The 27,629-nt window shown below is 37.8% G+C and overlaps 1 protein-coding gene across 12 annotated transcripts in view; it reads right to left on the bottom strand.

The window, feature by feature from the left end:
- The window catches only part of TASP1 (taspase 1), a 400,343-nt gene that overhangs the window by 229,227 nt on the left and 143,487 nt on the right, over positions 1-27,629 (bottom strand). The gene's annotated exons all lie outside the window — the stretch shown is intronic.

The raw sequence follows: 27,629 nt of genomic DNA, 5'->3' as shown, positions 1-27,629 counted from the left end.
GAAAATGTTTGCAATCTATCCATCTGACAAAGGGCTAATATGCAGACTCTGCAAAGAACTTAAACAAATTTACAAGAAAAAAAAAACAACCCCACCAAAAAGTGGACAAAGGATATGAACAGACACTTCTCAAAAGAAGACATTTATGCAGCCAACAAACATGAAAAAATGTTCATCATCACTGGTCGTCAGAGAAATTCAAATCAAAACCACAATGAGATACCATCTCACACCGGTTAGAAATGCGATCATTAAATGGTCAGGAAACAACAGATGCTAGAGAGGATGTGGAGAAATAGGAACACCTGTACACTGTTGGTGGGACTGTAAACTAGTTCAGCCATTATGGAAGACAGTGTGGCGATTCCTCAAGGATCTAGAACTGAAAATACCATTTGACCCAGCAATCCCATTACTGGGTATATATTCCAAGGATTATAAATCATTCTACTATAAAGACACATGAACATGTATGTTTACTGCAGTACTCTTCACAACAGCAAAGACTTGGAACCAACCCAAATGTCCATCAATGACAGACTGGATAAAGAAAATGTGGCACATAGGCCAGGTGCAGTGGCTCATGCCTGTAATCCCAGACTTTGGGAGGCCAAGGTGGGTGGATCACCTGAGGTCAAGAGTTCGAGACCAGCCTGGCCAACACGGTGAAACCCCATCTCTACTAAAAAATACAAAAATGAGCTGGGCGTGGTGGCGGGTGCCTTAATCCCAGTTACTTGGGAGGGAGAGGCAGGAGAATCATTTGAACCCGGGAGGCAGAATTTGCAGTGAGCCGAGATCAAGCCATTGTACTCAAGCCTGAGGGACAAGAATGAGACTTCTCAAAAAAAAAAGAAAGAAAGAAAGAAAGAAAGAAAGAAAGAAAGAAAGAAAGAAAGAAAGAAAGAAAAAGAAAATGTGGCATATATACACCATGGAATACTATGTAGCCATAAAAAAGACGAGTTCATGTCCTATGCAGGGATATGGATAAAGCTGGAAACCATCATTCTCAGCAAACTAACACAGGAACAGAAAACCAAGCACTGCATGTTCTCACTCATAAATGGGAGATGAACAATGAGAACACATGGACACAGGGAGGGGAACATCACACACCAGGGCCTGTCAAGAGGTGGGGGGCTAGGGGAGGGTAGAGTTAGGAGAAATACCTAATGTAGGTGACGGGTTGATGGGTGGAGCAAACGACCATGGCACGTGCATACCTATGTAACAAAACTGCACGTTCTGCACATATACCCCAAAACTTAAAGTATAATAAAAAAATAATAAAATAAAAAAGAACAGGAGCCACTAGGACCTTCAAGGAAAAAAATGCCATCTTCAACCAGAAACAAATGTGCTGAATAGGTAAAACACTGCCTTTGACTATTACATCAGTCATAGTAGATTAGAAATATGTCATATTATAAACAGTCAATTAGAAATAAGATTACATTCCTCTCCAGTGTTGGAAGTGGATGTTTTAAGAAAATTATTCAGCAAGACTGGAAAGTGAGAGGAAAGAAAAAGAATCAATAGAAGAATGGGAATTCTGAAGTAGTTGTTCACCTATTCAGTAAGAAGAATAAATAAAGGCCTTCTAAAAGAGAAAAAAAAAAGTATGATTTTTTTTTTTTTTTTTAGAAATTGTCAGATATTTGCCAGAAATGGCTTCCCTGTATTTTTGGTAAAGTGTAAATACAAACATCCTTCAGGATCTAAATCTCTTTGTGAATGAATATCTACACTTCGAGGAAGATCTACATTCACAATCCAGTGTATAACTTTGTGGCATTCCCTATTCAGTAAATTTTTGCAATATTGTTTTTATAATTGGGAAAAAGATGACAATAAAGCTAACAGAAACCATGCTGGACACTTACTATGCACAAACATCGTGCTTAGCTCATAAAACGCCGTAAAGTTTAATTCCCTTTGTGCACATACTTGACATTGGGCAGTGAAATGTTACACTTTAGGACAATAATAACTGCTAGGAAATTGGCATTTTATAAACTAAATGAATGTTCAGAAGGTTATATACACATGCCTGAAGTCAAAAAGCTAAACCACATGAAGTTAACATTACATCAAAAATACATAATGTATGTCAGAAAGACCTTGCTCTGTTGTTATACAGGAATATACATATAGGGCTTTCTAATGATTGATCTTTTTACCAAGAAACTTTAAAAATTATGACTTATATTATCTGACATTGATCATCTTTAACAAAGAGCCACGAAACCCAAGTTTATTCTCCTGTAGGTTCCAATCAAAGAAAGTTTGACTTCTGTGGTTTTACCTACAAAATTCCAAGGTTTCTTAGAATATGCTGCCATACAGCTGAAGTGTGATTCAACGGCAAACAGTTCCAGTCTTTATTCACCAATATTAGAAATAAGCCTTTCATTATATCCTCTTTTTGTCCTTACTTTTCCAAGTAAGAGTATGTGTATGTTCTTACATCTTAGCAGAAAACATGGATTATAAAAGACCTGGCAAGACGCCTAGAAGTAAAACATACTGAGTTCTTAAAAAAGAAAAATTTTAGCATCAATAAGTATGACAAATGAATAGATTAAAACACATAATAAATTCATAACTTATGTTTTTAAAAGCACTGATCACCTTTGGAGGATGCTATGAAACCAACTCACTATTCTGAAAACTGGTAACAAGAAAACAAGCAAGCATGTTTCTGTCCTTCCAATAGGAACTATATGCCAGAGTAACCAAACAATTTATGAAGGAATATTTTCTCTGTAGAAGTACCCCGGGCCGGGCGCAGTGGCTCAAGCCTGTAATCCCAGCACTTTGGGAGGCCGAGACGGGTGGATCACAAGGTCAGGAGATTGAGACCATCCTGGCTAACACAGTGAAACCCCGTCTCTACTAAAAAAAATACAAAAAACTAGCCGGGCAAGCTGGCGGGCACCTGTGGTCCCAGCTACTCGGGAGGCTGAGGCAGGAGAACCCGGGAGGCGGAGCTTGCAGTGAGCTGAGATCCGGCCACTGCACTCCAGCCTGGGCGACAGAGCGAGACTCCGTCTCAAAAAAAAAAAAAAGAAGTATCCCAGATAATAAACGAAAAAGAAATTAATAGAATTAGAATATAACCATTTGTAACCCATAATGTAATAAGTGATAGAGGCAATCATCAGTGGCTGCTAATACCACAGAAAGATACCAGACACTATGTATCTCTTGACAAAATCATACCTATGTAGTCTTGCCCACTGCCCAAAAAAACTATACTTGAATCTGATTAGGCCTCTAAGTTCAGTTATCAATTTCCAGAAATAAAGAACATCTGCAAGAAAACCTACAGTTACATCATACTTAATGATGAAACACTGAATTGTTTCTCCCTAGGATCAGAAACAGGGCAATGATGTCTGCTTTCATCACTTCTCTTCAATAATGTACTGGAGATTTCAGCCGTTGTAATAAGGCAAGGGGGAAAAAGGCATAAAGAACAGAAAGGAAGAAGTAAAACTGCCTCTATTCACAGACGATATAATTTTCTAAGCAGAAAATCCCAAAGGATCTACAAAACAGCTATTAGAGGTATCTCTCCATATTCTTCCTGTCTGGTTAGTCTAGGACAAAGGCCGGCAGAAGGTATCTGCCTGGTACTTACTAGTCCTCAAAATATGGACCTGACCTTCATTTCTTTCCCCATTCATTCACTTGCCAGGCTGTTACTGAGTCCCTACTCTGTGGTAGGCCCGGAGTACATAGCAGTTGGCAGGGGTGCTACTACATATTGTCAGACCTCCCCTAAAGTGTCAGACCCCTGCTTGGTTACTTAGTATTCACTTAACCGTCATTCTGGCCAGTCCAGATGTCAATGCCCTGACTGTGTAGTCTATACACCAATTCAAGGATTCATGTAAAAACCCTGGATTCAGCAGGAATCCTGGACATTCCCACGGCCCTAGGAGTGCCAGTCTCTATGGCCAGGTCATCTCACATTAATCCTAACCCTTACAATCCAGACCCATCTCACTCTTTCCCAGTATGTTTCCTGTTGCTGAGAATTCAGCATGTCCCATGCTCAAAGATAATACAGGTCTTCTCTTGTGGGTATCCCTAAAATTTCAAAACTTACACTGAAGATGAATTCTCAATAAAAAATTCCAACCCCCAACTTCAACACACATATACGTACAACCATAAGGAAGAATGAGCAATAGCAAAAAAAAAAAAAAAAAAAAAAAAAACTATTTCAAGAAATGAAAATAATTGGACATCGGCTGAAAACAAATTTGTAAAAGGCCGAATAGTAAGTATTTTAGGCTTTGAATGCTACATGTAATTTCTCTCTATCAAATATTCTTAATTTTTTTTTTGCGACCAAGTCTTAAAAACTAAAAAATCATTCTTAGCTCATGAGCTATACAAAAACAGGCCATGAACCAGATTTGGCCCACAGATCATAGTTTGCCTATCCCTGAAACAGCAAACTGTAGTACAATAAGAGAAAAAAAGGAGCCTAGACTGATAAAGAAAATGAGGCGTTAAGAGTCCCGAAGTGTAAAATGATAATGTCCAATGCATTAACAGGCATTTTGAAAGAGAGGAAAGAAGGGAGAAGAAAGCACTAATATTTGTATAATGAATAAGAATTTTCCAGAATTTAAGTTATTAAACTAAAGACCCACATAGAGTTCCAAAAAAGAGGAATAAAAATAAAAATCCATCCTTAGTTGTATCATTTTGAAGCTCTGGACCAAAGACAACAAGAAAATATTAAAAACTAACCAAAAAGAAAAGGGAAAAATTTCACCTACAAAAAAATTCAAAAATGTTTAAATTAAACTAACTAAATATCTCCAAGCAACAAAAGAAGCCACAAGACTAGTATCTTAAAGATGCTACTGCAAAAAAACAAGCAAACAGAAAAAAACACTGCCAACCTGGAATCAGTTAAACTACCATTCTAGAGTGAGGGTGAATAGAGACCATTTCAGACATGTAACAAATGAGACAAATTCATTTCTTAGAGATTTTAACTCTCAGCTCACTTTTACTCTGCCCAACACTACTCCTTGTCATCATTCTTGCTGAATTTAATATTTATCTAGATGATTCTCCCAATATCTCGGCTTTTGGTATTCTGATATCCTCTCCTCCAGTTATCCACACTACCTAATAAACTCACACCCATCTTCAGCAGTAACATGAACAACTCAGTCATCTCAATTGGAACCATCTCACTCCTATCTTTCCGGCTCCCTCCCTTGGGCACTCCAACTCCAACATTCCCTCCATTTCACCAAAAGCCGCCATCCATTAATTCTGCTGCCTTTTAACTATTCCTCACCCCACTGAGGTCCTCACCTCTATTCTCATCCAACTAAAATCCCATGTTTCATCAACTTACAGCCATTCCCTTACTCCCGAAAGCCTCCCTGTTTCTCTCACTTCATCAAACATGTCTGGCAAAAGCCCACCCTGGAGTAACAGTCAGAATAGCTATACTGGGCTGCAAAAACAATGCCCAAATCTCAGTTACTTAAAATATATTTCTCATTAATGTTATAGGTCATACGTGGATCACCTGAAGATCTGCTTCACACACTCACTCAAACCTAGGTGAAAGGAACAAACCTAGGCAGATGGAGACTCCATTACCTATAAATGCACTACCTGAATCACATACTTCCCCTCCACAATGAGGCCTCCAGAATGAGGCCACCCTGCTGTTCCAGAAGGCTGTTTTACCACCCTAGCCTGAAAGTGACAAATACCATTACCATTCCAGTCCCTGGCCAGAAAGAGCTACATGTTCTTAGGCAACTACAAGGGGTCTGTGAGATATAGGGGAATATATGCATCTTCAGAGAGCATTAAGTTGAATGTCTCTGCCATATCTGACTAAATCCAACTTTCCATGTCTGCACTTGCATAGCTAAGTGTGAGGCACAGCAGCATGAGGGGTGACATGCACGAGCATCAAGGCCCATCCATGGTCACTGAGTGCGATAAATTAAAGAAAGAAAGAAAGAAAGAAAACACCATCCACTGAGGACAGCAGGAGAGAAAGGACAGACCTGAAAACCAAAGGGTACTGCTGGGTAGCCTGACTAGACCCAGTCTCTTCCTAGGCATCTGTTACATGAGATTTTTAAATTTAAAAACTTGCCTCTTTAGCAACTGCAATTCAGTTCTCTTTTTTAAGGCTACATCCATTCCTATCATAAATAATATAAAATTACCATTTAACCATTTGTAAAATACGCAATTCAGTGGCATTAAGTACATTCACACTGTTGTACAACCATCAGCACCATCTAGCTCCAGAACTTTTTCATATTCCCAAATGGAAACTCTATGTATGTATATGCCATATGTTCTTTATTCATTCATCTGTCAATGAATATATGGGGCCAAACGCATTCTTAACCTATATACGTGGCTCTTTGCTGGTGATTGAAAATGGCTCAGAAAACTTTACACTGAAAGAAGATAACCTCTAGCTACTTTTTCCAATTCAAACATGCAACTTTGTGTTGATTCAAACATAATTTCTGATAAGCTCATATACATATATTTATCAGATGCCATTAGCAGCGATACACAAAAAAGAATATTTAACTGACCTTTTTAGGGGGGAACCCAGGATATATTTAATTGCATCCAGCTACAGAATTTCTTTTTAGTTCATTTGGATAAAAAAAGAGTACTTTGATTAAATGTTTTATATTGTCTGAACAATGGAGTCCTGCATATTTTAAAACCACCTTTTATCCCTCTAAAGAATGACCACTCGCTCAATCATGTGACACCACTTCAGTGAAGCCACCTTTAAATCATCTGTTTTTGGATTTGTCTGGAATCCAGAAAAGGCTGGCAAAACCCCAAGGAAACTAGAAGAGTTAATTAATAAAGTATCTTTATTTTCCTGTCATCTAAATCCTTCCAACAATGCCATTATTTCTCTAGTGGATACATTAGCATACATTACAAAAAGCTTCTGTATCTTTACGTCAGGAGAAATCTGAGATTTCTGTGTCAAGAAGCAGGGTCTTTTTAAAGAAGAGGACAGCTTGTACATTTTATTTACTCGATTCATTCATTCTCATTTTCTCTCCTCCTTCCCTCCCTCACCCCTCCCACCCTCTTACACACATACCCCTACCTTAAGGCCTATAGGGTCAGGGTTAATATTATCTGTTCTGCAGTCAGACTCATGTTTGAATCTAGCAGGATGACTTTGGGTTATTTAGGGCTCAGTTTCCATAGCTGTAAAATGGGGAATGGGATACCAACTATCTCACAGGTTGTTTTGAGGACAAAATGAAAAAAATCACATAAAGCATTTAGCATGGAGTTGACCCTAGAGTAAGCACTTAATAAATACTACAATGAGGAAAACAACCATCTTAAGAAAAATTTTCTACTACTTTCCTGCCTCTCATCCTATTCTCTGTATGTTCCTTCTATTAAAGTGATTCCCAGCTAGCTTGACAATCATCACTGAGAGAGCCTAAAATAGAATTTAAAAGTGTATCCTTTGCCTTGTAATTCTAAATGAAGGCTACTGCTTCAAATCAAGCTAAGCCTTCACATAGGGTAAAAATGACCACCTAGGTAAACCTCCCATTATCAAAACAAAACGAATAGTATGATAAAGATTTCTCTTAGTCTGGCAGGAAGCATTTTAACTGTGGTTATCTAGAGATTGTGGATCATGCTTGATTTTTCTTATTTATTCCTTTTATTTTCCCCAGTATCTGAAATAAATACCTACTTTTTTCTCCAACAGGTTTATTGCCCGACTTAAGATTACACTCCTGCGTTCACAATACTTTCTCTTAAGGCCAGTTAGTAAAGGGGAAAGCAAAGTTTTCCATAATGGGATTTGGCCCCATTCACTTCACTTCCCTGTATCTTGAGTACACGAGTTGATCAGAGTGAACATGAACCGATGCCATAGTTGTTTTATGTTGCCTGACCTTCATCACACATTTATAAATTTTTTTAACTTCAGCTCTAGTGATAGATGCATCCTTCACAACAAGATAATTAAATATAGGGATTGTGACAGCCCAACAAAATCATATTGTCAAATTAAGTTTTAGTTCCAAAAGGTAAAAGTAACAAACTAAAAAGCTTTTGCAATAAGAATAGAGAAACATCAAAATTTACCAACTCTTGGCTAACATATAAGATATAGCTTCACTGCATTTCTAGATTATTTTCTATCTTTTTTGTCTTCATCTCATGTAGTAGTAGCAGCAGTGGTGGGATGAGCCCCATTATTACAAAATGAAAATTAAAATACCTTTATGTGTCCAGTTATTAATGTAGTGTTCTAATGGTTGAGGATGATAATATAATTTCTCCACAGAACCTCAAAATAAGATTAGGATTTTAAAGTGTAACTCATAATCTCACAGATCTTTCTTATTCTTGCAGACTTTTTGTCTTCTAACCCACTCCCACCTCAATTCTAATACGAAGAGCCCCCAGAGGGGAAAAAGTGAAGTTGCATTCACAGGAGAGACACAACCCACATTCCTAGGCAGCCTCCTACAAAAGCACAGGCTCGACAGCAACAAAAGCTCACATTCAGTACCCCTGGCACACCACACGTCTCCAAGGATTACTGATGATTTTGAAGTATTTATGTCATCTTATAAATGCTGCCATTCACTGTCACTGTGGCTAGTGGGCATCTGAAAAATCTTTCAACACATCCCCTGTTAGAAGTCCACAGGGACAGATAAGTAATAAGAAAGGGCCTTTCCAAATTTAAAAGGAAACATTTGGTACTTCAGTTTCCAGTATTGCAACATCTCTTTTTCAACAAAGGAATTTATTACACAGTATGTCACCTTTTCCCTGTTAAAGGATTTACTGCCAATTTTGGAATTGGGTTACTTCTGGTTTTCAAGCCTGTCTTGTGAAATTAAAGAGAGAGCTACCTTAAAAGTGATAGGACACACATAATTTCGGTCTTCACAGTGTCCCTACGGTTATCAAATCTGGAACCTATTATATACAAGGGGAAAACATAAGGAACTTCATAAAGAGATGGAATTAAGTAGTGAAGATGTCTAATCCAGTCACATCTTAAGGTTACAGCTCACCAACATATATTTAGTGTTTCCCAAATATTCAGACTTCTCTGTAATCCATAACTTGTCTCATGCTTTGGATATTTATTGTAATCTATCAAAAACAACTCAGGCTTTTCAATTTTTTCTGTGATAAATAATAACCAAAAGAAACACCAATTTTATAATTATCTCCTAGAGATAATCATCTCTTACAAAGGATGTGATTGATAAATGTATTAGCATTTCATAATTATTTTTAATATTGAGAAATACATTATCACAGTTATGATTAAACACAGATACCTAGAGCATGGTGCTAGACATATAGTACATACACTAAGTGCTTTATACATATATTAGCTTTTATCACTATTGCCAATTTTATTGAGAGAATATAACCAAATCACACACACATACAAAAAATCCCAGCTGTCTAAATAAGTAGCTCCATAAATAGGAAAGGTTCCAGTTTTATGAATGCAACTACTTTCATAGATAAAAACCTTTTTGAAAAAAACTAAAACATACCAAACAAACAAACAAAAAACCTTCAACAAACATGAGTAGTGAAAACCCTTCATCAAATCTACCATGTCAGAGGACGTCTGCAGTTGACAAGGCTTCAGCCATTCTCTTTTCCTTGCTCTTCTAGGTGTGTCTATGAGGGTGCTGCCAGAGGAGGCTGACATTTGAGTCACTGGATTAGGAGAGAAAGACCCACCCTCAATGTGGGTACGTGCTATCCAATTGGTTGCCAGCAAAGCAAAAACAAAGCAGGTGGATGAAGGTGGGATAACTTTGCTTGCTGGGTCTTCTGGCTTTTCCCTTTCCCATACTGGATGCTTCCTCCTGCTCCTCCTGCCCTTGGACATCAAACTCCAGGTTCTTCAGCCTTTGGATCCTTGCACTTACACCAGTGGTTTCCTGGAGGCTCTTGGGTCTATGGTCACAGACTGAAGGCTGAAGTGTCAGCTTCCCTGGTTTTGCGGCTTTCGGACTCAGACTGAGCCACTACTGGATTCTTTCTTCCCCAGCTTGCAGATGGCCTGTCATGGGACTTCACCTTGTAATCACGTGAGCCAGTTCTCCCTAATAAACTCCCTTCCACATACATAAATATCCTATAAGTTATGTCCCTCTGGAGAACCCTGACTAATACACATCTCAATGTAGAAATTTACTCAATATTCATTTTGAGTGTGAATACAGATGATAAAGCAGAACCTTGCTTTCTGTTCTAAATGATTTAAATTTAGTTATCTAAATTATAACACTCTAATTAGAGCATCAGGGACAAATGAACCCAGGGAAGGAGAGAAAAAAATCAGAGGCAACCATCACTAGTAAAAGTAGTACTCTTATCTATGGTGGTGCGCTAAGATCGTATCACTATATTGTATTTATCTGGGAAACAGAGTATAAGTATAAGCATTAGACTTATCCACACCTGAGAACTCCATTAGGAAAGTAGCCATAAAAGAAGCAACACTGTTTGTAATGTTCAGTTGATGCTCTTGTCAATCTTCTATCTGAATTCCTGCTCCATCAGAGAGACGGATCACATACGAGGAGAACCAGCTCTGGCTGTAGAACCTGAAATGAGTCACTTATGACATCCATGCTTTAGTTTCCTCATTTGAAAACCTAAATGGCTTAGCTTAAATAGTTTTATATTCCTCACAAGACAAAATATTTATACCTGAATGTAGTTTTAGAACTTTAATAACTTGCTGGTTGAAATTTAGTTAAGAGGCTTGCAATAGCCAGATGACTTAAAAAACCCTTTTTAAAAAGCTGTTAATTAATGAAAAAGTATACTTAGATTAAATTCAACTATAGAAAACTTAATTTTTTTTAGGGAAAAAGGTTCACTGCCTCACTGATTCCCTATTAAATAATTAACTACTGTATATCTGGGGTTTTACAATTATCTTGCAAGGAAAGTACTGTCATCTCCTCATCTGACAAACAAGAAATTGATTTGGAAGAACTGAGAGTCTAAGATCCAAGTATTGTGACTCCTAGTAACATGCTCATTCCATAACAGTCACTGCAGAAACCAGGCAAATATCATCACATGAATAAAGGAGATACAAACAAAGAAAATCCAAAGCCCCAAAAATCTGAGAACATGGACAAGAACATAGTAATAATTATCTGCAAATAAGGAGCACAACAGGTTCTGATACTAACACTTAGGACTGTAGATAGCCCCCAATTTTAACCAGAAAGTCCTATAAATAGTAAGTCACCAAGTACATCCCAAAGAAATAGAATTAAAGATATTATTTTGCCTCTAAGCCATGGTGTGCATTTCATGAGCCAAAAATAAATAAATAAACCCAAAATGCAGTTATAAACGTCTACAAATATGTAGATGTCATGTAAAATAAAGATTCCACTATACATATTGATTATATACATGGTATAAAGCCCACAAACAGAAAGAACAAAAGCAAGATAGTTATAATACATCATAAATCTAACCTATAACTACTAGGCCAGCCATATATATTAAATATTTAATTAATAATTTTCTTAATGACTTAAAATTTAGAAGTAATTTATTGGGGTCATTTTGATATCTTTAAAAGCTGAAAAGGAAGTTTGAGCCGATGTTATTTCTCAATAAATTCCTCTGTACAAAGGAGAGGCAATATAAATCATTTCATCAGTTTTAAAGCTGTACCCAAAGTTTAAAAACGACATTCAGTGTTTAGAGGCCAAATAAAGTACCACAGAAAAAAGTGTTAAATTTGCTCACCACTCATTGCTTATCCCTTTCTCTATCCAATACAGTATCAAGGGAAGTTTTGAGCGTGGGGAAAGACACAACTGTTCTGAAGGAGGAAGGACAAAATGGTAATCATATTTTATTCTCTAAATCTGGGTAGAATTTAAGGAATATCAATACAGAAATTGTCCAAAAGTTGTCCTTACCACTAACTAGAAAAAGTATCTGATGAAAGAAGCAGATAAAAGAAGAAAGGGTCAAAACACAGGAAGGCCACTTCAAATAAGTCACGTAACAAAAGACAAACAGACAATATAAAATTTGGGACTCTTCAAGGTTTTAATTTGACACTATTATTAAGAAATAATACCAGGAAAAGGAGAAAATACATCAACTTGTATTACTTGTTAAATGTATTTATTTAATTTATTTTAGCCAGCAAGTTAATTTACAATTTTATTCAAAATTACCTAAGACTGTGCTTCCTAATCTCTTTCAGGTCATGAGAAAAAGACATATTTTTGACTAAAATTTTTCATATAGTCTCAGGAAATTCACAGAATGCTCCATAAAAACCCGTATGTAGATTCCATAGGGTCTACAAATCCCAAATTAAGAAACCACATGGCTGTAATTTTATTTCAAAATCTATAAGCATATGACTTTAAACCTGTAGACTAAGGTTTCAATTTGATTTTGATTTTTTTTTTCCTTGAAACAAAGCCTTGCTCTGTTGCCCAGGCTGGAGTGGACTGGTGCGATCTCAGCTCACTGCAACCTCTGCCTCCCAGGTTCAAGCCATTCTCCTGCCTCCGCCTCCTGAGTAGCTGGGATTACAGGTGCCTGCCACCACACCTGGTTGATTTTTGCATTTTTTAGTAGAGATGGGGTTTTGTTATGTTGGCCAGGCTGGTCTCAAACTCCTGATCTCAGGCGATCCACCTGCCCTGGCCTCCCAAAGTGCTGGGATTACAGAAGTGAGCCGCCATGCCCAGTCTGATTTTGATTTTTAATACTGCTGCTGGACCCATGAACTACAGTGACACTATCATTGCCTACAGGCTAACATAAAAATTGCAGTAAAGGCAGGCGCGCCCAAGATGGCCAAATAGGAACAGCTCCAGCCTCCAGCTCCCAGCGTGAGTGACACAGAAGACAGGTGATTTCCGCATTTTCAACAGAGGTACCAGGTTCATCTCACTGGGGTGTGTCGGACAGTCGGTGCTGGTCCGCGGATGCAGCTCGACCAGCGAGAGCTGGACCAGGGCGAGGCATCACCTCACCTGGGAAGTGCAAGGGGGAAGGGAACTCCTTTTCCTAGCCAAAGGAAATTGAGACACACAACACCTGGAAAATCAGGTAACTCCCTCCCTAATACTGCACTTTACCAAGGGTCTTAGCAAACGGCACACCAGGAGATTATATCCCACACCTGGCCCGGAGGGTCCCACGCCCATGGAGCCTCCCTCATTGCTAGCACAGCAGACTGAGATCTAACTGCAGGGCGGCAGTGAGGCTGGGGGAGGGGTGCACGCCATTGCTGAGGCTTAAGTAGGTAAACAAAGCTGCCGGGAAGCTAGAATTGGGTGGAGCCCACCACAGCTCAAGGAGGCCTGCCTGCCTCTGTACACTCCACCTCTGGGGACAGGGCATAGCTAAACAAAAAGCAGCAGAAACCTCAGCAGAGGTAAATGCCCCTGTATGACAGCTTTGAAGAGGTGAGTTGATCTCCCAGCACGGAGCTTGAGATCTGAGAACAGACAGACTGCCTGCTCAAGTGGGTCCCTGACCCCTGAGTAGCCTAACTGGGAGACATCCCCCACTAGGTGCAGACCGACACCTCACACCTCACATGGCTGGCTACACCCCTGAGATGAAGCTTCCAGAGCAAGAATCAAACAGCAACACTTGCTGTTCAGCAATATTCTATATTCTGCAGCCTCCGCTGCTGATACCCAGGCAAACAGGGTCTGGAGTGGACCTCAAGCAAACTCCAACAGACCTGCAGCTGAGGGTCCTGACTCTTAGAAGGAAAACTAACAAACAGAAAAGACACCCACATGAAAACCCCATCAGTATGTCACCATCACCAAAGATGAAAGGTAGATAAAACCACAAAGATGCGGAAAAAGCAGGGCAGAAAAGCTGGAAATTCAAACAATCAGAGCGCATCTCCCCCTCCAAACGAACGCAGCTCATCGCCAGCAATGGAACAAAGCTGGATGGAGAATGACTTTGACGAGTTGAGAGAGGAAGGCTTCAGTCGATCAAACTTCTAAGAGCTAAAGGAGGAACTACGTAACCAGCGCAAAGAAACAAAAAAACTTGAAAAAAGATTTGACAAATGGCTAACTAGAATAACCAACGTAGAGAAGTCCTTGAGAAAACTGATAGAGATGAAAACCATAACATCAGAACTACACGACAAATGCACAAGCTTCAGTAACCAACTCGATCAACTGGAAGAAAGAGTATCAGCGACTGAAGATCAAATGAATGAAATGAAGCGAGAAGAGAAGTGTAGAGAAAAAAGACTAAAAAGAAATGAACAAAGCCTCCAAGAAATATGGGATTATGTGAAAAGACCAAATCTACGTCTGATTGGATTGCCTGAAAGTGACAGGGAAAACGCAACCAAGTTGGAAAACACTATGCAGGATATCATCCAGGAGAACTTCCCCAACCTGGTAAGGCAGGCCAACATTCATATTCCGGAAATACAGAGAATGCCACAAAGATACTCCTTGAGAGGAGCAACTCCAAGACACATAATTGTCAGATTCATCAAAACTGAAATGAAGGAAAAAATGTTAAGGGCAGCCAGAAAGAACGGTTGGGTTACCAACAAAGGGAAGCCCATCAGACTAACAGCAGATCTCTCAGCAGAAACTCTACAAGCCAGAAGAGAATGGGGGCCAATATTCAACATTCTTAAAGAAAAGAATTTTCAACCCAGAATTTCATATCCAGCCAAACTAAGTTTCATAAGTGAAGGAGAAATAAAATCCTTTACAGATAAGCAAATGCTTAGAGATTTTGTCACCACCAGGCCTGCCTTACAAGAGACCCTGAAGGAAGCACTAAACATGGAAAGGAACAACAGGTACCAGCCATTGCAAAAACATGCCAAAATGTAAAGACCATCGATGCTAGGAAGAAACTGCATCGACTAACGAGCAAAATAACCAGCTATATCATAATGACAGGATCAAGTTCACATATAACAATATTAACCTTAAATGTAAATGGACTAAATGGTCCAATTAAAAGACACAGACTGGCAAATTGGATAAAGAGTCAAGACCCATCAGTGTGCTGTATTCAGGAGACCCATCTCACATGCACAGACACACATAGGCTCAAAATAAAGGGATGGAGGAAGATCTACCAAGCAAACGGAGAACAAAAAAAAAGCAGGGGTTGCAATCCCAGTCTCTGATAAAACAGACTTTAAACCATCAAAGATCAAAAGAGACAAAGAAGGCCATTACATAATGGTAAAGGGATCAATTAATCAGGAAGAGCTAACTATCCTAAATATATATGCACCCAATACAGGGGCACCCAGATTCATAAAGCAAGTCCTTAGAGACTTACAAAGAGACTTAGACTCCCATACAATAATAATGGGAGACTTTAACACCCCACTGTCAACATTAGACAGATCAACGAGACAGAAAGGTAACAAGGATATCCAGGAATTGAATTCAATTCTGCACCAAGCGGACCTAATAGACATCTACAGAACTCTCCACCCCAAATCAATAGAATATACATTCTTCTCAGCACCACATCACACTTACTCCAAAATTGACCACATAGTTGGAAGTAAAGCACTCCTCAGCAAATGTACAAGAACAGAAATTATAACAAACTGTCTCTCAGACCACAGTGCAATCAAACTAGAACTCAGGACTAAGAAACTCAATCAAAACCACTCAACTACATGGAAACTGAACAACCTGCTCCTGAATGACTACTGGGTACCTAACAAAATGAAGGCAGAAACAAAGATGTTTTTTGAAACTAATGAGAACAAAGACACAACATACCAGAATCTCTGGGACATATTTAAAGCAGTGTGTAGAGGGAAATTTATAGCACTAAATGCTCACAAGAGAAAGCTGGAAAGATCTAAAATTGACACCCTCACATCACAATTAAAAGAACTAGAGAAGCAAGAGCAAACGCATTCAAAAGCTAGCAGAAGGCAAGAAATAACTAAGATCAGAGCAGAACTGAAGGAGATAGAGACACAAAAATCCCTTCAAAAAATCAGTGAATCCAGGAGTTGGTTTTTTGAAAAGATCAACAAAATTGATAGACCGCTAGCAAGACTAATAAAGAAGAAAAGAGAGAAGAATCAAATAGACACAATAAAAAATGATAAAGGGGATATCACCACTGACCCCACAGAGATACAAACTACCATCAGAGAATACTATAAACACCTCTATGCAAATAAACTAGAAAATCTAGAAGAAATGGATAATTTCCTGGACACTTACACTCTCCCAACACTAAACCAGGAAGAAGTTGAATCCCTGAATAGACCAATAGCAGGCTCTGAAATTAAGGCAATAATTAATAGCCTATCAACCAAAAAAAGTCAGGACCAGATGGATTCACAGCTGAATTCTACCACAGGTACAAGGAGGAGTTGGTACCATTCCTTCTGAAACTATTCCAATCAACAGAAAAAGAGGGAATCCTCCCTAACTCATTTTATGAGGCCAACATCATCCCAATACCAAAGCCTGGCAGAGATACAAAAAAAAAGGGAATTTTAGACTAATATCCCTGATGAATATTGATGCAAAAATCCTCAATAAAATACTGGTAACTGAATCCAGCAGCACATCAAAAAGCTTATCCACCATGATCAAGTGGGCTTCATCCCTGGGATGCAAGGCTGGTTCAACATACGCAAATCAATAAACGTAATCCAGCATATAAACAGAACCAAAGACAAAAACCACATGATTATCTCAATAGATGCAGAAAAGGCCTTTGACAAAATTCAACAGCCCTTCATGCTAAAAACTCTCAATAAATTCGGTATTGATGGGACATATCTCAAAATAATAAGAGCTATTTATGACAAACCCACAGCCAGTATCATACTGAATGGGCAAAACTGGAAGCATTCCCTTTGAAAACTGGCACAAGACAGGGATGCCCTCTCTCACCACTCCTATTCAATATAATGGTGGAAGTTCTGGCCAGGGCAATCAGGCAAGAGAAAGAAATCAAGGGTATTCAGTTAGGAAAAGAAGAAGTCAAATTGTCCCTGTTTGCAGATGACATGATTGTATATTTAGAAAACCTCATCGTCTCAGCCCAAAATCTTCTCAAGCTGATAAGCAACTTCAGCAAAGTCTCAGGATACAAAATGAATGTGCAAAAATCACAAGCATTCTTATACACCAGTAACAGACAAACAGAGAGCCAAATCATGAATGAACTCCCATTTTCAATAGCTTCAAAGAGAATAAAATATCTAGGAATCCAACTGACAAGGGATGTAAAGGACCTCTTCAAGGAGAACTACAAACCACTGCTCAGTAAAATAAAAGAGGACACAAACAAATGGAAGAACATACATGCTCATGGATAGGAAGAATCAATATTGTGAAAATGGCCATACTGCCCAAGGTAATTTATAGATTCAATGCCATCCCCATTAAGCTACCAATGACTTTCTTCACAGAATTGGAAAAAACTACTTTAAAGTTCATATGGAACCAAAAAAGACCCTGCAGTGCCAAGACAATCCTAAGCCAAAAGAACAAAGCTGGAGGCATCACGTTACCTGACTTCAAACTATACTACAAGGCTACAGTAACCAAAACAGCATGGTACTGGTACCAAAACAGATATATAGACCAACGGAACAGAACAGAGCCCTCAGATATAATACCACACATCTACAGCCATCTGATCTTTGACAAACATGACAAAAACAAGAAATGGGGAAAGGATTACCTATTTATTAAATGGTGCTGGGAAAATTGGCTAGCCATAAGTAGAAAGCTGAAACTGGATCCTTTCCTTACTCCTTATATGAAAATTAATTCGAGATGGATTAGAGACTTAAATGTTAGACCTAAAACCATAAAAACCCTAGAACAAAACCTAGGTAATAACACTCAGGATATAGGCATAGGCAAGGATTTCATGTCTAAAACATCAAAAGCAATAGCAACAAAAGCCAAAATTGACAAATGGGATCTAATTAAACTAAAGAGCTTCTGCACAGCAAAAGAAACTACCATCAGAGTCAACAGGCAACATTCAGAATGGGAGAAAATTTTTGCAATCTTCATCTGACAAAGGGCTAATATCCAGAACCTACAAAGAACTCAATCAAATTTACAAGAAAAAAACAACTGCATCAAAAAGTGGGCAAAGGATATGAACAGACACTTTTCAAAAGAAGACATTTATACAGCCAACAGACACATGAAAAAATGCTCATCATCACTCGCCATCAGGGAAATGCAAATTCAAAACCACAATGAGATACCATCTCACATCAGTTAGAATGGCAATCATTAAAAAATCAGGAAACAATAGGTGCTGGAGAGGATGTGGAGAAACAGGAACACTTTTACACTGTTGGTGGGACTGTAAACTAGTTCAACCATTGTGGAAAACAGTGTGGCAATTCCTCAAGGATCTAGAACTAGAAATACCATTTGACCCAGCCATCCCACTACTGGGGATATACCCAAAGGATTATAAGTCACGTTGCTGTAAGGACACATGCACACGTATATTTATTGCGGCACTATTCACAATAGCAAAGACTTGGAATCAACCCAAATATCCATCAGTGACAGACTGGATTAAGAACATGTGGCACATATACACCATGGAATGCTATGCAGCCATAAAAAAGGATGAGTTCGTGTCCTTTGTAGAGACATGGATGCAGCTGGAAACCATCATTCTCAGCAAACTATCGCAAGAACAGAAAACCAAATACTGCATGTTCTCATTCATAGGTGGGAATTGAACAATGAGATCACTTGGACACAGGAAGGGGAACATCACACACTGGGTCCTATTGTGGGGAGTTGGGGGGCGGGGAGGGATAGCATTAGGAGATATACCTAATTTAAATGACGAGTTAATGGGTGCAGCACACCAACATGGCACATGTCTACATATGTAACAAACCTGCACGTTGTGCACATGTACCCTAGAACTTAAAGTATAATAAAAAAAAAAAAAAAAAGAAAATTGCAGTAAAAATTTGGAAACTAGATTATTATGTGAAAATCACATTTCCTATTTTAAAAAAAAAAAGGAGGAGGAGGATCATTGGAGAAATGACTGGTTCTGGGTCTCTAGGTCTTGTGAAAAATGTATTCAAGAGGAGTCTGAGGCATCTTGTTCTACCTAAAAACAAGGAAATTACTAAAGATAGTAAAGTCAGAGATCACAGAAACCAACATAAAGGGGCTCCATTGCCAAAAGATGGACAATTTCACCAGCTAAAATAATGGTTCCAAATGTGTCTCACAAGCCTCCAAAACAGATCCCTGAAATTTCCACTTCTAGTTAGGATGAATAAACTTCCAAGAGTCCATTACTCCCACTGTAATAACAATAGCAAGCCAGATAAGTTACAAAGCCATGGATTTTTTTGATGGAACCACACAAATATCTCAATGAACATAATTCCCAAAAGAGATAAGCCTTTCCTATGAGAAAACTGAGCCATGGTCTCTTTTATTCCTAAGGAAGCAGTGGAAAAATAATAAATGCTATATATGAGGATAAGAAACTAGTTGAACTTTAGCAAACTTTAAAGGACTACATGTGAGCTAACATGATGAATTAGAACCAAAAGAAATCCCATTCACTAAACAAGGCTGAATCCAATCATCAATTCTTTCCTACAGGTCTTCACTAATAGCTCAAAAAATGTGGGGTAGAGCGGGAGAGTTGAAAGATATCCACACCCTGAGGTGCACAAGTCCTTTGGCAAGTGAAAAGCAGCAGTATTCTGAAGTCTGGAGACACAACAGGAGAGCTGAAGGAGAAGAGCCAAACTGGATGCACAGAGCCATCCATCACTTACTGCAAGGCAGCAGCTACCAAACAATGGGAAAAGTAAAAAAGAGCTGAGAGAAATCCCTCAGAAGAACACTGGATCTTCCCTAAGTGCACTGTAACTGTACTCCAAAGTGTGAGACCAGAGTGGTAAGACAAAGGAAGATCTCATAGGTGGGTGAAAGTAAAAATATCCCCAGAGACCCAATAAGCTGAAAGTTAGACTGTAAAAGACAGAAGGCAAGAAAAAGAGACAGGTTCCCCCGTGATTCCTAAAGCTGACAGCCAGTTTATAAATAGATAAAGAGATACCTGGAGCTTTGCTGGTGCTCAGATCCCAGCCTCTGCTGAATAGTAAGACTTGACACTACCATCAAAATATCTTAAGCCAGCATATGGGAACAAAAAAGAGCCCAAAGCGCCAGGGCAATCCTAAGTAAAAAGAAGAAAGCTGGAGGCATCACATTATCTGACTTCAAATTATACTACAAGGCTACAATAACCAAAACAGCATGGTACTGGTACAAAAACAGACACATAGAACAGTGGAACAGAATAGAAAACACAGAAATAAAGCCATACACCTACAACCATCTGATCTTCAACAAAGCTGACAAAAATTAGCAATGAAGAAAGGACTCTGTATTTAATAAATGGTGCTGGGATAACTGGTTAGCCACACGCAGAAGAATGAAATTGGACCCCTACCTTTCACCGTATACAAAAATTAACTCAAGGTGGATCTAAAACTATAAAAATTCTAGAAGAAAACCTAAGAAATACCATCCTAGACATCAGCCTTGGCAAAGAATATATGACTAAGACCTCAAAAGCAACTGTAATAAAAACAAAAATTGACAAGTGGGATCCAATTAAACTACAGAGCTTTTGCACAGCAAAAGAACCCATCAACAGAGTAGACAGGCAACCCACACAATGGGAGAAAATATTTGCAATCTATGTTTCTGACAAATGTCTAATGTATAATCTGACAAATGTCTAACGAATGTATAAAGAACTTAATAAATTAAAAACAAATAATCCCATTAAAAAGTGGGCAAAGGACATGAACAAACACTTTTTCTTTTCTTTTTCTTTTGTGTGTGTGTGTGTGTGTGTGTGTGTGTGTGTGTGTGTGTGTGTGATGCAGACTCATTTTGTCACCCAGGCTGGAGTGCAGTGATGCAATATTAGTTCACTGCAGCCTCTGCCTCCCAGGCTCAAGTCATTCTAGTGCCTCAGCCTCCTGAGTAGCTGGTACTACAGGCACCCACCACGACGCCCAGCTAATTTTTGTATTTTTAGTAGAGATAGGGTTTCACCATGTTGGCCAGGCTGGTCTTGAACTCCTGACCTCAAGTGATCCACCCGCCTCGGCCTCTCAGAGTGCTAGGATTATAGGCGTGGGCCACTATGCCGGGTCTGAACAAACACTTTTCAAAAGAAGACATACAAATGGCCAACAAACATACCAAAAAAAAAAAAAATGTTCAACATCACTATTGATCAGAGAAATGCAAATCAAAATCACAATGAGATACCATCTCACACCAGTTAGAATGGCTATTGTTTAAAAGGCAAAAAAAAAAAAAAAAAAAAAAAAAAAAATATATATATATATATAGGTGTTGGCAAAGCTGTGGAGAAAAGAGAACACTTACACACCATTGGTGGGAATATAAATTAGTTCGACCACTGTGGAAAGCAGTTTGGAGATTTCTTCTCGAAGAACAAAAACAAAACTACCATTTGACCCAGCAATCTCATTACCAAGTATATACCCAAAGGAAAATAAACTGTACTACAAAAAAGACACATGCATTCATATGTTCATCACAGGACTATTCACAATAGCAAAGACATGGAATCAACCGAGGTGCCTATTAATGGTGGATTAAAGAAAATGTGGTATATATATGCCCTGGAAAATACATAGATACAAAAAAGAATGAAAACATGCCCTTTGCAGCAACATAAAAGTAGGTGGAAGTCATTATCCTAAGCAAACTAACACAAAACAGAAAACCAAATACCGCATATTCACACCTACAAATGGGAGCTAAACACTGGGTACATATGGTCATAAATATGAAAACAATAGACACCAGGGACTACTACAGGGGAGACTGATGGAGGGGTGCAAGGGCTGAAAAACTACCTACTGGATACTGTGCTCACTACCTGGGTGATGGGATCATTTGTACACATAAACTCAGTGTCACACAATATACCAGTGTAACAAACCTAAACATGTACCCCCTGAATCTAAGACAAAAACTGAAATTACTTTAAAAAAAAAAAAAAAAAAAAGGTGACACAAGGTAAAGCTGTTACTTCACTCAGTTTTTGAATTTTGTTGAATAGACTGTGATACTTGGAGCATTTGCAGCCACCTTATGACCATAAAGGGGCAAGCCTGAGTATCAAAGTCAAGAGTTGAGGATGGTGGAGCAGAAAGATGGAAAGGAATGGAGTCTTTGATGCGAATAAACCAACCACCAACCACTGAAGAACCTTTTTTTTTTTTTTTTTTAACTTTTTTTTTTTTTTGAGATGGAGTCTCACTCTGTCGCCCAGGCTGGAGTGCAGTGGCCGGATCTCAGCTCACTGCAAGCTCCGCTTCCCAGGTTCACGCCATTCTCCTGCCTCAGCCTCCCGAGTAGCTGGGACTACAGGCGCCCGCCACCTCGCCCGGCTAATTTTTTGTATTTTTTAGTAGAGACGGGGTTTCACCATGTTAGCCAGGATGGTCTCGATCTCCTGACCTCGTGATCCGCCCGTCTCGGCCTCCCAAAGTGCTGGGATTACAGGCTTGAGCCACCGCGCCCAGCCTGAAGAACCTTTCTTTAGAATCTCTCCTGTGAAATAATAAAGCTTGTTATTTAAGCCAAAAAAAGGTGGTATATATAAACCATGGAATACTATGCAGCCATAAAAAAGAATAAAAATCACACCTTTTACAGCAACATGGACGGAGCTCAAGGCCATTAGCTTAAGTGAAACAACTCAAAAACAGAAAATGAAATACTATATGTTCTCTCTCATAAATGGGAGCCATACAATGAGTACACATGAACATACAGCGGGAAATAAAAGACACTGAGGACTTCAAATGAGTGGAGGGTGAAAGGAGGATGAGGGTTAAAAAATTACCCACTGGGCACAGTGTTCACAATTTGAGTGTTGGATACACTAGAAGCCCAAACCTCACTATTATGTGACACATTCATGTAACAAACCTGCACACACACACCCTGGACCCATTAAAAACAAAAATATATATGTAAAGGTTTTATATGTATAAAGGGCTGAAATATTTCATATCTATAAAATATTTATATATGTTTATATGTATAAAGCATTTTTATATATTTATTTATATATAAATGTATATATATATACACATATACATATGTATACATATACACATGTATATTTATGTGTGTATATACACACATACACACACATATATATGTATATATATCTGAAGCCAAAGTGAACTGAATCTACTGCTGCAAGAACACCCAGTTCGAACTCAACTATGGATGAGATTGACTCAATCTGTCATACTAGATGCATGGAGTAAGAAAGAGTGTACCCTTTTTTAGAGGCAAATTATCTTCTGCAGTCTCTTCTGTTTTCAAATATAATGTTTAGTATACAATCAACAATTATAAGACATATGAAAAAGAAAGAAATAATGTGGGAAACAAGAGAAGGAATAGGCAACAGAAGTAGAAGTAGTCCAGACGTTGGAATTATCAGATAAGGTTTATAAATGAAAAATAATTTATGTAAGTGAAAAATATTCACAAAAGATGGGAAACTCCAACATAGAAAACCTATTAAAATAAATCAAAAAGAAATACACAAAATGAAAAAGTATCAAAAGTGAAAATGCATTCAGTGGGCTTTAGAGCAAGCAACAGACAGCAAACAAAAGGATGGTTGAACTTGATACAGTCATGAGAAATTATCCAAACTGAAATACAAAGAGGAAAGAATGAACGAATAGGAATGCAATACCCAATATCTGTAGAAAATATCGAATGCATGTAACAGCAGTCCCAGAAGTAAAAGAGAGAACACACCAGAATAAATATGTGAAAATACAATAGCTAAGAATTTTCCACACCTAACAACCCAATAACCTCAGAAAACTCCAAAATGGATAATGCAAACACTATCACATTTAAGGAAGACACCACAGTAAAACTCCTTTTACAAACAGATGGGGAAAAAAAGATACATTACATACAAAGAGACCACTACAGATACTTCTCACCAGAAACAATGGATGCAAAAAGATAGTGGGATGACTTTTTTTTAATTATGGAAGGAAAAAAGCCAACACAGAATTCTCTATGCAGAGAAAACATCCTTCAAAAGTGAAGGGAAAGGAAAGATATTTCTGATAGACAAAGCTGAGAAGACTAATCATCAGGAAACATGAAATATAAAAATACTGAAGGGCATTTGTTCAGGTTAAATGAAAACAATACCAGAAAGAACCCTGAGTTCTTTCTTTAAAAAGAAAGCACCAGAAAGTGGTACTCATTCAGTAAGTTTAAAAGCATATATATTTAGTGTGTGTGTGAGTGCATGTGTAAATTTTTTAAAAGACAACTGAATATCTAACGCAATAATATATTTTAGAGCTTATAACATAATATGCCCAGAGCTCAAAGGATGGGAAAGAAATAATGAACTTTAATACTTTTTAAAGTTCCTTGCATTGTCATAAAGTAATACTATCCTAAGTGGACCATGGTAAATGGTGTATATTATAACTTCCTACAGCAACTACAGAAAACATAATACATAGAATAGCAGTAAAATATTTATGGAGAAGAAAAGAACAACAAAAAAGAAAGAATAGAAAACAAAAAGCAAGTCTCATTACATCAATACTTAACATTAAATGTAAATGGACTAAGCACTCCATGTAAAAGGCACAGGTTATCAATCTAGAATAATAATTTTATTAATAAATGGGAGACCCAACTGTTGTTTGTTTATAAGAAATATACTTTACTATATAGACAAAATGGGCTAAAAGTAAAACAGATTAAAAAATAGCAGATAAGTACTAAGGATAAGAAAGTTGCTCTGACTATATTAATATTAAACAAAGTTACATAAAAACAAAGAGAATTATCCAGAGATAAAGAGAATATTTTATGATGAAAGTGTCAATTATGGGAGTGTCAATTAGTAGAAGACATAACAATCTAAATGTGTGTACACTTAGCAACAAAGCAGCTAAATAATGGGAAAAAATATATTGGATGTAATAGATTGTAATATGTCAAATATATAAAAATCATAAATCAGCAATTTTACAAATGAGCAAATAAATAAATAAGAAATTTTTTAAAAAATACATAAAATACACAAAATACATAATTGGATGTCTTAGGAGACTATCTGTGCATCATCTCATTATTTTGAAAAATAGTATATTAAAAGAAGATGTGAACATCTTTTATGCCTTTACTTTATGAACTATTCCTCTGGGTAGTCAAACGGATGATAAGCAAAAGGTCATCTTTTTATAAAAATTACAGTTAACAAATGCAGAAGAATGCATAAAACTCTGGCCTATAGTCACACAATGGAGTATTAAACAACAGCTACAATAAGTGCACTAGAGTGACAAGGCAACTATATGGACAATTATAAAAGTATATTTAGTAAAAGAAGTAAAACACAGAGGACTATATAACATATGATACCATAGTCCTATAGGTCAATAAAAGCCATAAAATTAACAATATATTATTTGGGGATGCATATATACACAATTAAACATTCTGTTTAAAGCAAGGAAATGATACACAATTCAGAATAGCGGTTACCCATGGAGAAGAATTTGTGACAAGGAAGAAGAGGCTGCAACAGTATTATTAATCAGAGTGACACAAGCAAGATGGTGGAATAGAAGCTTTCTATCATCAATACCCTATAGGAGCATCAATTTGACAACTACCTACAAAGCAAAATATATCTATGGGAGTCCAGAGTCCAACAGAGAAGTTTTAGCACACAGTTGGAATACAAGATCCAGAATAAATGCATTGAATAGATAAGAAGAGGATGGGTAAGAGCGATGACCCTCATCGCCCCTATCCCAAGGTGGCACAGCTCAGTGCCTAAAGAGATACCCTCACCCACAATTTCTCTCACAATGGAAAGTGAGAGTGCAGTGAGTAAGCTCTTGGGTACCCCAGCTGTGCAGGATGCTGTCCAGGAAGCCCACTTCTTTCTTGCCCCATCCAGAATACTGAAGTGATTGGCATAATCAAGTAGTTGAGGAGGTTAGGAGAAGGAAGGGGAGGGAGGCCATGATGCTACTAACCACTCCATGACTCCTTCAGAAAGCCTGCACACAAGCCATGTGGGATGCCTTGCCTGTGTAACACCCCTAAACAGCCCCATGGACACCCCAAATTCTCTACTCACAACACCTTCCCCAAGGCCAACTCCCCAAGCATGACCCCATGGATGGAAAATAGAAATGTCTTGTGCAGATAGCCAGCTCAACTCTGCAGGACTGAAAAAATGCATAAAATATTAAGAATACCTCCCCAAAACAAAAGGGAGTAAGAGATGTGGAATAGGCGTAAAAAATGGTTTAAGAGAGTCTCAGAACCCCTAGCTGGGCTGACTGATGAAGGTGTTTCTCTCTTGAAACTAGTTAGTAAAGACTGGAGGATGTAATTGCTTCTTCAACTGCAAAGCCAGTAATGCAACATGTCAAAGAACAAAAAGTTGAGGAAACATGACACTATCAAAGAAACATAATAATATTCCATTAATTGATCAAAAAAAATGGAGATTGACAAATTGTCTGAAAAAGAATTCAAAATAATTGTTTTAAGGAAGCTCAGCAAGCTATTAAAAAAAAACAATAAAAATCAGAAAAACATACATGAACAAAATAAGAAATTTAATAAAAAAAATTAAAATCATGCAAAATAATCAGATTCTGAAAAACACAATCGATGAAAGGAAAAAATTTAATAGAGAACGTTAACAGCAGACTTGATAAAGAATCAATCTGATAAAGACTTGAAAGAATCTGTGAACTCAAAGACAGGTCATTTAAAAATATTCCATCAGAGGAGAAAAAAGAATGAAAAGAAATAAAGCCTATAGGATTTATGGAGTACCATCTAGCATTATGGAAGTTCGAACAGGAGAAGAGAAAGAGAAAGAAAGACACATAGCTTTTTTATAAGAGTTAAAAACTACTCAAATCTGGGGAGAGATATAGGCATCCAAATACATGAAGCTCAAATGTCTCTAAACAGCTTCCACCGAAAACATACTTCATCAAGATACATTAAAATCAAACCATCAAAAACCAAACACAAAGGGAGAAAATTTTAAAGCAGCAAGAGAGGCTCATCACATACAAGAAAATTCCCAAAGGTATCAACAGATTTCTCAGTAGAAACCTTGCAGGCCAGGAGAGAGTAGGATAATGTATTTCAAGTGACAGAATTAAAAACAAAAACAAACAAAATCCTGCCAACCAAGAATATTTTACCTGGCAAAGCTGTCCTTCAGAAAAGGAGAAATAAAGGCTTTCCCAGAAAAACAAACTTGAAGGAGTTCACCACCATTAAACTTGTTTTACAAGAAATGCTAAAGGGAGTTCTACTAGCTGAAATGAAAGGATGCTATTTAGTAACATGAAAACATATCAAGGTATAAAACTTATTGGTGAAGGAAACAACATAGTCAAGTTTAGAATA

Source organism: Macaca mulatta, chromosome 10 (genome assembly GCF_049350105.2).
Source record: "Macaca mulatta isolate MMU2019108-1 chromosome 10, T2T-MMU8v2.0, whole genome shotgun sequence".
NCBI lineage: Eukaryota > Metazoa > Chordata > Mammalia > Primates > Cercopithecidae > Macaca > Macaca mulatta.
This window is presented reverse-complemented; position numbering and strand designations above follow the sequence as displayed.